The 12,820-nt window shown below is 42.8% G+C and overlaps 1 long non-coding RNA gene across 1 annotated transcript; it reads right to left on the bottom strand.

Annotated features, from left to right (window-relative positions):
- Positions 1-343: 343 nt before the first annotated feature.
- On the bottom strand, positions 344-12,329 carry LOC121288909. Its single transcript, XR_005945471.1, has 2 exons — positions 12,283-12,329; positions 344-502 (listed from the first exon to the last, which is right to left on the bottom strand). It is a non-coding gene; the product is annotated as an uncharacterized LOC121288909 (long non-coding RNA).
- Between the last annotated feature and the right edge of the window lie 491 nt (positions 12,330-12,820).

Genomic DNA, 12,820 nt, shown 5'->3' with positions numbered 1-12,820 from the left:
AGGAGTGAAAAATAGCCATTTACAGATAACTGTTCTTTCCCAACCATATTTCCCCTCTTGCTCCCATATGGTTAAGATAAGTCTGGCAAATTTATCTCAGGGAGAACTCTGTATTTTACAGGCAGTAAAAACATACTGGGATTTGGGCTTCACCACTGAAGGTTCAATATTTGTTGCAGCTGCCTGAGCCCCTCCAAGAAAGAAAACATATTTTGACCAGTTAAGCCTTAAAGTTAATTGTACCTGAAGTTGGCATGATCATATAAAATAAGGAATTAATCTGTTATATTGATCAATATATTACAAATAGTTCACATGTGCACCATATTGTGTATTAAAAGAATTCAATCAAAACAGCTAGTTTATTAAAATGCACAATAACTGGAAGAAGGCCATATCCCAATTCTCAGACATATTAAAACTGCTCAATTTATTCACTCTTGCAGCTGGTCACTGTTGATAAGAAGTGTTTTCAGTTGTAGTCTATTGTACTTCAGGGGCCCTGGAGATTCAAACCAAAGGCCTTTCACTTTCAGCTCAACTGGTAATGTAGCAAAGTCCATGGAATTTGAACATTCCCAACATTTCAAGGCCATAGCTATCTCCTATTGAACAAATAAATCAATTTAATTCTTTACTTCCTTGCCAGTTTCAACAAACACTGGTGAATGTAATAGACAAGTCAGCCTTCCGAGAATGGTCAGACAACACTACAAATGAAAGTTCACGTCACCTTCAACCAATTGCATCACATGAAGTCAGCTGATCCATGTTCCTTTCAATTTTGCCTTATGACTCTTAAATATTTATTTAACATTTTGATATGAATGAGCTGAGATGACAGTTTTCAGATGGGACCTATTTACCAGCAAGAAATAAAAATCAGCTAACTGTTATTCCATTGATGTGCATGTTATTTGTGCACATTGGTTGCAACATGAAGTGAGAAACATTGGTTTCATTCTGCCATTCCCCATATCAGGAGATTAGCTCCGTGCCATATTTGCAGCAAAGTCAAATAAAAACTGTTTACAATTTTGATAAAAAAGCAAACAAAAAACGCCCAATGATAAACTCTTAGGGCAGGTTTTTCCCACAGTTCCCACTGAAACCTGGCATCAGGCTCAAATGGGGGTTCAGAAACCTGCACTGTATGGGAAACAGTCACACAATGTGATTTTCCCCAGAATGACCAAGTCATGGCTTTGCCGTCCGATTGGGCAGTGGGCAGGGTCTTGATGTTGGAGGACCAATCGCTTTCCAGCTTGAAAGCAGTAGCAGAATGCCATGACAGATAAGTGATGGAAAAGGGACTTCAAAATGGAGGCACCCTGTCTCCCACTTTTTCAGTCTTTAAATAAAAAATGGCTTTTACAACTGGGCCAGCAGTTTTGAGGGGAAGGCCCTCTCCAGGGTGGCCAGAACTGAATGCAAAACTCCAGTTGAGACTAAACCAGTTTTGAAGGAGGCCACTAGATTGATACTGAACCTAAAGATTACCATGAAAGATTCAAATTACTGAGGATTTTTACTGTGTCAAAATATATATACTGAGGGGATGTGATTAAATTCTTTAAAGTAATGAAAGGATTAGAGTCAGTCCAGATAAATAGTTATTCAAGCTAGATACATTAGAAAAAAACAGAAGACATAAATATAAGTTATAAATGAGCATTGATCTAGGTTAGACATCAGGAGGTATTTGTGCAGCGAGTGTAGATATGCTGCAAAAATTCAAAAGAGACCTGTTGGTTCCTGAGCATGGTCAACATAAATATTTTGAGAAGTGAATAATGGAGGATGCATCTCCCAGTTCTGTGGCCTCCTGAACTTTATTTGATCACCTTCCAAATCAGAGATGAATTTCCCAGAGCAGAATCTAGTGCTCCCTCCCGTGGTGAATTTGATGGCGGGGCATTTAATCAGGTGGAGAGGCAACACATTCCTAGTTCCAACCTAACTAAACCCGGGACAGAAAGGCCTGTGGACAGCCTACCCATCCTGCCACCAACTGAGGACATTAAATGGCCAATTAGTGCCCACTTAATGGCCACATCCTGCTGTATATTAACCCAGTTACCCAATTACCCAATCCTGTGGTATTAACCCAGCGGTGAAAAGGGGGCTGACCATGTGGGGAGCACGACAAGCAAATGTTGGCATGTTTGCTTGCGAGCTTCTGTGAGGGGGCAGTTTCCTCATTCAAAGGCACTCAGTGCTTGCTCGAGGGTCCCAGCAGCGGGCAGGTGGGGCCTGTTGAAAGCCACCTTCTGCTCTTGCTGCTAACCCCCTCCTCCGTGACCCCCTTCCAATGAATCCTCCCCGCCATCACTCACCTGTGCCTGGGTCCCTCCTCGATCCAAGCCCTTGAATGGGTGTAGTACCGGCAGTAGCCACCACCTTCCGCTTGGCTCTGCTGAGTACAAATGATCTGCTGGCCTCTGACTAGTTGGCAGCTCTCAGTAAACAGGACTTCTGCCCTCAGGGCCTTGATTCTGGAGAATACCGGCTGCTGACCTATCAAGTGCCTGATTGGTACTTAACCAGGCCCTTTCTAAAAAAGGCAACATGGGGTTCTCTCCAGCCCTGCAGCCAGCTGCCGAGGCCCATTTCACCTCCACGAGATTCTGCTTGCAGTTTATTGTTTCATTGCCCTTCGGTTTTCTATCTCTGTTGTTTGCTGCTCCCAGGAGATTGTGTGGCTGGTTGGTGGGGGGAGGGGAGATGATCATCATGGTATGTATAAGTTGATGGTGGCTTGATGCCATTTGATCATTTCCTGTCCTTCATTTCAGGATAGAACCATAGAAAGGTTATGGTGCAGAAAGAGGCCATTCAGCCCATCGTGTCTGCGCCAACCAAAAAAAAGAGAAAAAAAGAAACTAGCTGCTCATTTTTAATCCCACTTTCCAGCACCTGGTCCATAGCCTTGCAAGTTACAGCACTTCAGGTGCAGATCCAGTTACCTTTCAAATGAGTTGAGTGTTTCAGCCTCAACCACCAATTTAGGCAGTGAATTCCAGGTGCCCACCTCCCTCTGGGTGAAAAAAAGTTCTCATGTCCCCTATAATCCTTCTACCAATTACCTTAAATCTATGCCCCCTGATAATTGGACCCCAACTAGGGGAAGCAGGTCTTCCCTGTCTACCTCGTCTAGGTCCCTCATAATTTTGTACACCTTAATTAGGTCACCCCTCAGCCTCCTCTGTTCTAAGGAAAACAACCCTAGCCTATCCAATCTTTCTTCATAGCTGCAATGTTCCAGCCCTGGCAGCATTCTTGTGAATCTCCTCTGTACTCTCTCCAGAGCAATTATGTCCTTCTGTAATGTGGTGACCAGAACTGTACACAAAATTCCAGCTGTGGCCTAATCAGCCTTTTATACAGTTCCATCATTACATCCCTGCTTTTTATCCAATAAAGGAAAGCATTCCAAATGCTTTCTTTACTACATTATCCACCTGTCCTGCCACCTTCAGGGTGCACCCTGCCACCTTCAGAGATGCACCCCAAAGTCTCTCACTACCTCGAACTTTCAGTCAGGAGTCTATCCAGACTCCCAGGCACCAAGCTTCTCAAGCAGCCGAAACGAAAATGAAACAATTTAACCTTTTTTCACACAAAAATATATGTATTATATATTCAATTTAAAAATTATATATTGTCCATTGAACTATTGTATGGAGGGAAATGCAATGGGAGGACAGGAGCCAGTGAAATCAGAGGGAGAAGTGTGGAGTGAGTTAAGATGGAGATTGAGATCACAGAGGATGAGAAGTCACTCAGTGCAGAGGCTGGTCAAAAGGGAGGAGATTTTAGTAAGGAACCCCACGATGATGTTTTGGAGGGGCAGGTGGCAATAGAAAAAATGAATGTTAAAGGAGAGGCAAAAGGAGTGGAACAAGATGAGATTCACAAGGAAACAGAAAGTGCCAGAGAAGTAGAGGGAGATACAAAGGTTTGATTTAACGATAAGGGCCACATCAGCACTGCGATGGTTTGCATGAGATTAAAAGAATAGCCAAGAGAGATTTCATTAAAGCAAGATGTCCCCATGAGCTAGGTGTTTGTCGAGGCAATGGCTATTATGATATGAGGTACATGTGCCTTTAAGGGGTGAGGGAGGCATATCTTAAACTGCTGTCAATCACTACTACTTCAACAGGATGTGATATATTAATCACATCACTTCAGTCTCCAAGCAGTAGCAGCTGAGGTCAGACGTATACTTAGCTATCTAAATAACATTATTTGTATATAGTCTTATCGTCAATTAAATAACTCAAGTTGTTCTTTTACCAATCTTTGTCATATGATTGGTACAAAGAGCAGTACATAACAATGACATCAATTGAATCACCCACATCAATGTTATGGATGGCAAGAGCATTGCTTGCAAGTGAACATTCTACGAAGCGAAAGGATTACACCAAAGTGGTTTCCAATTTGTGGCTCCTATAATCAATTTTAAGGTATTTTCTTGCAAGGCAGCTCAGGATATTAAAGGAGTAGTGACAATGTAGATACAAAATTGGTTAACAGACGGAGCAGAGAATAGTGGTTTTCTAGACTGAATGGAATTTTTTAATGGTGTCCTCCAGGGTTAGTATTAGACCTATGACTCTATGTGATATATTAATGCCCTGGTCTTGGATATACAAGGCATAATTTCAAAGTTTGCAGGCAAAATGAAACTTGGAAAAGTAAAATACAATGAGGAGGATAGTAGCAGAGTTCAGGAAGACATAGGCTGGTGAAATAGGCTGATACATGGCAGATGCAATTTAATGCTGTGAAGTGTTGCATGTTAGGAAGAAGAATGAGGTGAGGCAATATAAACTAAATGGTCTAATTTTAATGGGATTGTAGAAACAGAGAGACCCGGAGAGGTATATACAAAAAATCTTTTAAGATTTCAGGACTAGTGAGAAGGCTGTAAAAGAAGCATTAAGGGTTCCTTGGCATTATAAATAGAGGTATAGAGTACAAAAGCAAGGAATTGTGCTAAACCTTTATAAATCACTGGTTGGACCCCAGTTGTGGCTAATTCTGAGCACCATGCTTTATGAAGGATGCTAAGACATTGTAGAGGGTGCAGTGGAGATTTCCCAGAATGGAACAGGGATGAGGGATTTCAGTTATGCAGAGAGACTAGAGAAGCTACGATAGTTATCATTACAGCACAGAGACTGGGGGAGATTTGATGGAGGTATCAAAAGCATGAAGGGTTTTTACGGAACTGTTTCCAACAGCAGAAGATTCAGTAGCTAGAGGATTCAGATTTAAGGCAAAAAAGAGATGAAACATTTTTATGCATAGAGTTGTTATGATCATGAATGTACTGCCTGAAAGAGTGGTGGAATCACCTTCAAAAATAACTTTCTAAAGCAAATTGGAAAAATGTTTGGTAATCTAAGGTGCAATACACCTTTAAGAGAATGTGAGCAGGTGGACCACGTGATTGCATTACCCAATTGCTCTGTAGTGTGGGCTATAAGCCTACCGACTCCCACAGCTACCTCAACTACAGCTCCTCACACCCCGTTTCCTGTAAGGACTCCATCCCATTCTCTCAGTTCCTTCACCTCCGTTGCATCTGTTCTGATGATGCTACCTTCAAAAACAGTTCCTCTGTCATGTCTCCTTCTTCCTTAACTGAGGTTTTCCACCCACAGTCGTTGACAGGGCCCTCAACCGTGTCCGGCCCATCTCCCGCGCATCTGCCCTCACGCCTCCTCCTCCCTCCCAGAAACATGATAGGGTCCCCCTTGTCCTCACTTATCACCCCACCAGCCTCTGCATTCAAAGGATCATCCTCCGCCATTTCTGCCAACTCCAGCATGATGCCACCACCAAACACAAATACATCTTCCCTTCACACCCCCTGGCGGTATTCCGTAGGAATTGTTCCCTCCGGGACACCCTGGTCCACTCCTCCATCACCCCCTACTCCTCAACCCCCACCTACGGCACCTCCCCAGGCATATGCAAAAGATGCCACACCTGCCCCTTCACTTCCTCTCTCCTCACCGTCCAAGGGCCCAAACACTCCTTTCAAGTGAAGCAGCATTTCACTTGCATTTCCCCCAACTTAGTCTACTGCATTCGTTGCTCCCAATGCGGTTTCCTCTACATTGGAGAGAGCAAACGCAGACTGGGTGACTGCTTTTCAGAACACCTGCGGTCTGTCCGCAAGCATGACCTAAACCTCCGTGTCACTTGCCATTTTAACACTCCACACTGCTCTCTTGCCCACATGTCTGTCCTTGGCTTGCTGCATTGTTCCAGTAAAGCTCAACGCAAACTGGAGGAACAGCACCTCATCTTCCGACTAGGCACTTTACAGCCTTCCAGACTGAATATTGAATTCAACAACTTTAGATCTTGAACTCCCTCCTCCATCCCCACCCCCTTTCCGTTTCTTCCCCCCCCGTTTTTGTTTTTTGCAATAATTTATATAGAATTTTCTTTTCCCACCTATTTCCATTATTTTTAAATCTATACCTTTTATGCCGTTAGTCTTATTTCACCCCACCCTCACTAAAGCTGTACCTTGTGTCTCCTACCATCCATTCTTAATTAGCACATTTTTAGATAATATCACCACCTTCAACACCTCTTTGTCCTTTTGTCTGTGACATCTTTTGATTATCTGCTCCTATCACTGCTTGCTTGTCCCTAAAACTACCACCCCCCACCTTAAACCAGCTTATATTTCAGCTCTCTCCTAATTTTACTCAGTTCTGTTGATGGGTCATGAGGACTCGAAACGTCAACTTTTTTCTTCTCCGCCGATGCTGCCAGACCTGCTGAGTTTTTCCAGGTAATTCTGTTTTTGTTTTATAATGTTAGTCAGTTGTTTAGAATAGGATCTGTTTTGAGAAGCACACGTGTTAGTGCTTTGTTACTTGTGTTAATAAACAGCATGTGCTTCATCATACATTAGTCTCTGTGTCTGCAGTATATTGTTTACCAACTCACTCACCAGTAGATAGGCGTGCAACGTGTTCACTGAGCAAAGCGACCCAACAGAAGGAAGATAACAAAGGAAAAACTATGCAAAAAGTTCAAGGGTATAAGACTATTTGGATAGCCATTTCAGAGAGTCAGCACAGCCACAATGAATGGCCTCTTTCTTCTGTTCTGTACCACTCTATAATTGTATAAAGAAATAGTTACCAATTTCACCACCAGGCATTTACTTTTTAATAATAACTTGCTAATTTTTGACCCAGCAATATCCATTAAATATGTTTGTTTGGAAACAGGAAGATAACTATGTAAATATTTAGGGAAATTTCTTGATCTGGTTAATCTGAGGGGCTTCTGTCAGGCTCACAGCATAACTCTGGAATTGTGTATGAAGGACTTTCTGGGTTCTCTTCCTTTTTAAAAAAAAATGTTGTACTTTAACAATTAAAACAACCTGCAAATTCGCTAGTGGTTTGTTTCTTTAAGTTGATGTTTTCTAAAAAATGATAGGTTTTATTGTCTGGAGCCATATTTATAAGTCAGTAAGATGTAAATAGGGGAAGACACTATAAATCATGGAATCAATAAATCACTTCAAATAAATATGAAAACTGTCATAAACACAAACAAGAGAAAACAAAAACAGACAGGTTTGACATTAAAACAAAAAACATGTAGTTTTTTGAGCTTTGTTGTACGGCTCACTTGAAGATTTTGGCCAGAATTTTATGTCCCACAGGTGGGGGCACGCCTGACCCAAACAGACGTAAAATCGCACGGGATGACATCGGGCCAGTGTTCCGACATCATCGCACACTCACGCAAAAGTCGGAAGAGTGCCTGCCAACAATTAAGCGGGCAATTAAGCTCATTAAAGGCCCAATTGTATGCAATTTTTCATGGCCCGTCCAACCTTACGGTTGGCGAATGGCCAATAGGCCAGGTGGCCTTTACGTTTTTGATGAAGCCTCATCAAGGGCAGGATGAAATATCCATTAGATTTAAAATAAAAAGTAATACCATGGGACTTTTTTTTAAAATGAGGTATGCTTTCAGGTGCTTAATTGTACTGCATAGACATTTTTTGCAGCATTCTTGTGCTTTCTTTTATTATTTGGAGGTCTGCAGCTCTCTGAGGCATCTGTCTGCCTTCAGGGAGCTCAGTGGAAGCGCTCACCTGCACCCACGGTGACCCCGCCAACAGTGCTGAGCCTTTCTCTGGGTGGGTTTCAGCGTGCAATTAATGGCCAGCCAGCATGAAACCACAGTCAGGGGCCAATTGCAGCCGTAAGCGCATTTTGTGTCCACTTTCAGGACCGCTGATCTCACGTGCCCAACGAACATAAGATTCAGGCCTTTGTGAATGAATTGACTGAATGGCAATAAATTGTAACATTTATTTTACTGAGCTAATGACTTGGTAATTTGGGACAGCAATTTATTCATTACTACTTTTCATAGTTGACAAACTTATGAAACTCCAAGAATTTATTATTGATCTAGTCATTAAAGGAGGTCTTGTGGCGCAGCTGGTGGCATCCCTGTCTCTGGGTTTAAGTCCCACCCCTAGACTTGATGGCTAAGGAGGATGTGCTTATAATGCAGCCAAACAGGTTGTGTATCAACCTGTAAATCCTTCCAATATGCCTATAACAGGTGATAGGAGTGGGAGAGTCTCCTGGTCAGCTGGAACCTGCAGAAGGCAACAATAAACTACTGCAGTATCTTGCCAAGCATAACCATGGACCAACACATGGAAGTCCATGGTTGCCAACGGCCTCTTAGGGCATGGTGTCTGAAGAGAGAGAGAGAGCTATTAAAACCAATTGACTACAACAGTAACAAATTACATTAGTATAGCACCTTTCACATAGGATAATGTTCCAGGTTGTTTTACAGAAATATAACGAAACAAAAATCACACTGAGTCAAAGGAGGAGATATTAGGAGTTTAAAAACTTGGTCAAAGACATGGGTGGAGTATGTCCCACTTTCCTGCACATTCCCCATAACCCAGAAAACTAATACTTTTTAAATATATATCCAATTTCTTTTAAAATTTAACCTTTGGCTTGAATATCTGAAGACTTGACTTGTCCATATATGCTTTCGGAAAGATGGGCCTGCTATAATTGTTTTTAGCTCCCTGGGCATTTATTCGATAATATTTACAGGTTTCTATAGCCTTACATTTGGATTAATTGAGAAATGAAGTCCCTGTCTGAATAAATGTTCAGTGATGTACACCGTATGGTCATATTGTGCAGCAAAGAGCATCGAACAAAGATTTAGTATATCTTTTACAGGTATGATCATCCCTCAGGCTAGCTCGGCAACTAAAAAGGTACTTTCAACATTCTATACATCCTTTTAGAATCTGAAGACATGGTTTCATATGTCTCATTGTATCTTTGTTGTGCAGAATTTTGTGGATTATATAGTGGAGTCGATGGCCATGAATTAATTCCATACCTACTTTCTCTGGTCACAGCCAATTGAGATTGAATTAAAATGTGCAGAGCCTGGATATACCTGTACCTGTGAAATGATAGTTTGAATATTACAAGCCACCTTTGTAATTTCTATCTAAGCAATGAGACACAAACTATATAAATGAGTGTGTTTGAGCATGTATGCTCTTAGTCGCTCCTAACAGATCTGGAAAACTATATATGGCGTGAAAGTTAAGTAGCCCACTGCTGCTCTTGGTTTGGAAAGTGTATGCATTAAGATGACCTCATTGGCAATGCAGTTGTGTGGAAAAAAATCCAGCAACATGTGACCCCCCCCCCCCCACCCCCCACCCCCGCAGCACTTAATAAAATAATTAAAAAGCATCATTCCAAATCTGCCCACATTTACTGACGTAGGTCTGAGACAGATCCAAAATCACCTCACACTGCACTTCTGATAAAATAGAATCAATTTTTGTTACTTATTAATATACTCTTTGGTTAGGATAATTGCCCACATTTTTCTCCTCTTTCTCCTATAATGTTGCTATTCTTCTCCTTATTTTAATACAGTCACTGTGAAGGGATTAGCATCAGCATTAAAATAATGGTGATTGATGACAAAGTTGGGAAACATGTTAGTTTTCCCTTGCACTGGCTAATACTTGGGATGTTTTTGTGCAAAGATAATCATTACAGGTTTCAGGTCTGCTTTAGATATTTACTCAGTTATAGCTGTGGTGGTCATTTCCATAAATGTTCCAAGCGTTCAGGAGCATGTCCATACTGCCCAATGTCTAATTATTTAATCACACAGCCCGGGGATAGAATAGTAGTAACCCCTTGTGGTCTGAATCCCATAAGGTGCCCTTCTCCAATCTTTCCAGAGGCAGACTGAAATATTTCAGGGAGATAAGGCAAGAATCATCAGCTGCTTTTTTATACATATAATAATGTGGCAAAATTCAGCTCCTTGCTGCCCAGTTTCAGCACTACAGGTGCCGTTTTTGTTCCAAAATGGTGTCCATGCCATGCACGTGCATTGACCACACTAAATCCCATTTTACATAGAAATATAGAAAATAGGAGCAGGAGTAGGCCATTCGGCCCTTCGAGCCTGCTCCGCCATTCATTATGATCATGGCTGATCATCTAACTCAATAGCCTGCTCCCACTTTCTCCCCATATCCTTTGATCCCTTTCACCCCAAGAGCTATATCTAACTCCTTCTTGAAAACATACAATACTTTGGCCTCAAGTACTTTCTGTGGTAGCGAATTCCACAGGCTCACCACTCTCCAGGTGAAAAAATTTCTCCTCATCTCAGTCCTAAATGGTCTACCCTATATCCTCAGACTGTGACCCGTGGTTTTGGAGGGGATATGAGCACAGTCGTTTTAGGAGCATATGCTGGAAGTATGCATAGTCAGTTTGTGAAACCAGTCAGCTTGATACTGCTGATTTGATGCCAGCACTGCCATTTTCAACCTCACTACTCCTGCTAATGCCCATTCACCACATATTCCCCCCCCACCACCCCCCAACCCCACACTCCTGCCACCAATGCCATTTAAAGGTCTCTTCAACTACTCAAGGATTAGTTGCTGATGGATTTCTACTGGCTGTATCTGAGTTTGTAAAAGTGCTGTTTAAAGTTGAGAAGTGACAGGGAATGGTGTTGCACAAGGTGAGGGCCCTGGTTTTGACTTCAGGGGTTCTAGGCAAACAACGTGCTTCCAGTCATGGGTGTTGTGGTTACCATCCCCCTTGACCTGTAGCATGAGAGGGAGAATCAGCAGAGACAACCTAGGAAGAGGACAAGCTGCTCGAAGAAGGAGAAAGATGTGGCAGAGAAGGAGAAGGGCTATCAGCAGGAGGTCATCTCCACCCACGGTCTTCAGGGAGCATTTCTCTTACCTCAGACTAAACCAGGAGCTGTTTGTGCATCATCTCTGTTGTGCTCATGGAAATCTGCCAACTATTGCAGGCAGACCTGCAGCCTATGAGAGCAGGGCAAGGACAGCTATGCCAATGACTGTGAAGGTGACTGTGGCCATGAATTTCTTTGTTTCAGAATCCTTCCAGGTTGGAGGAAGCAACATGTCTGAGATCTCACAATTCGTCATCCACTGCTACAATCAGAGAGGTGACAGACACTCTTTATGCCAGGAGAAGAGGGTACATTGTGTTCTCTCTGATCAGAGAGTAGCAGGCGGAACGTGCTAATGGCTTTGCCAAGATATCTAGCTTCTCCTTGGTGCAGGTGCCATTGACTATACACATGTTGCTCGTGGGTGCCACATTTCAATGCAGAGATGTACTATACCCGCAATGGCTTCCACCCCCTGAATCCATGGTTGATGTGCGACTGAGCTCACAGGTGAATGCCTGTTATCCTGTCAGTGGTCATGTTGCATTTATTGTTTGCCACTGCTCCCTCAGTATTTGAGCCACCACATCAAAGCAGAGGGTGGCTACTGGGCAACAGGGGTTATCCGCTGACCACCTGGCTCATGACTTTGATATGTAACCCAACCACATGTGGTTGGCGTGGATATAATGAGAGCCATGATGCCATACAAAACATAATCGAACAGACCACTCTTGGACCGCTCTGAAGGAGTCCTGCAGTACTCACAGGATCATGTGTCACAATTCTTAGTGATCTGTTGTATCCTCCATAAGCTCACCACCTTGAAGGCACAGTCCTTGTCACCATAGATATATCAAGCAGCTGAGGAAGAGGTGGTGGAGGAGGAGGAAAGGAAGAGGCAACAACACATTTATTTTTCCACTGAGCTTTCTCATTCAGCTATAGCCCATTGAATACCAAATCCCCAATGTACATTAGTCTTACCTTCCCTTTGTCACGGATCATCACAGCATCCTCTTGGCCATATAGCTGAAATAAAAGCCACCATAAAGCAACCATTCCAAACCAACTTTAACAAACAAATCATTCAATATTCTATATAAAAGTCAACTAATCCATTTGCATGCATTTCCTTAGTGCCTACCTTCCATGTACCTTTGCCTGTTCTAGTGCTCCTTCACAGTGTTATCCCAGTGACTGCAGCATGACTGGTCAATGGCTACTAACTTACAGTGGTGGAGACTGCCGATGGCCTAGCAGGATGCCCTTGAGCCGCTTTGGCCCTAGAAGATCCAGTTTCAGACTGTACAATCTCAGCATGGGCAGCAACAGTTTGGGCTGGCTGGCTGACAGGCAACAACTGGAGTGCTGGCAGAGTGGTAGTTGTAGGAGGATGAATGCTGTCATCCTGCTACCAGAGAGGACAATAGGCTTGTGCTCCATGGAGTCACTGCTATCTTACCCAGTTCTGCCAAAACGATCCCAATAACCTGTTGGAGGATAGGTTGCTGTTTTGCAGTGG

This window comes from Carcharodon carcharias, chromosome 16 (assembly GCF_017639515.1).
Source record: "Carcharodon carcharias isolate sCarCar2 chromosome 16, sCarCar2.pri, whole genome shotgun sequence".
Lineage (NCBI taxonomy): Eukaryota > Metazoa > Chordata > Chondrichthyes > Lamniformes > Lamnidae > Carcharodon > Carcharodon carcharias.
The sequence above is the reverse complement of the archived record's forward strand: the minus strand, read 5'-3'. Positions and strand labels throughout refer to the sequence as shown.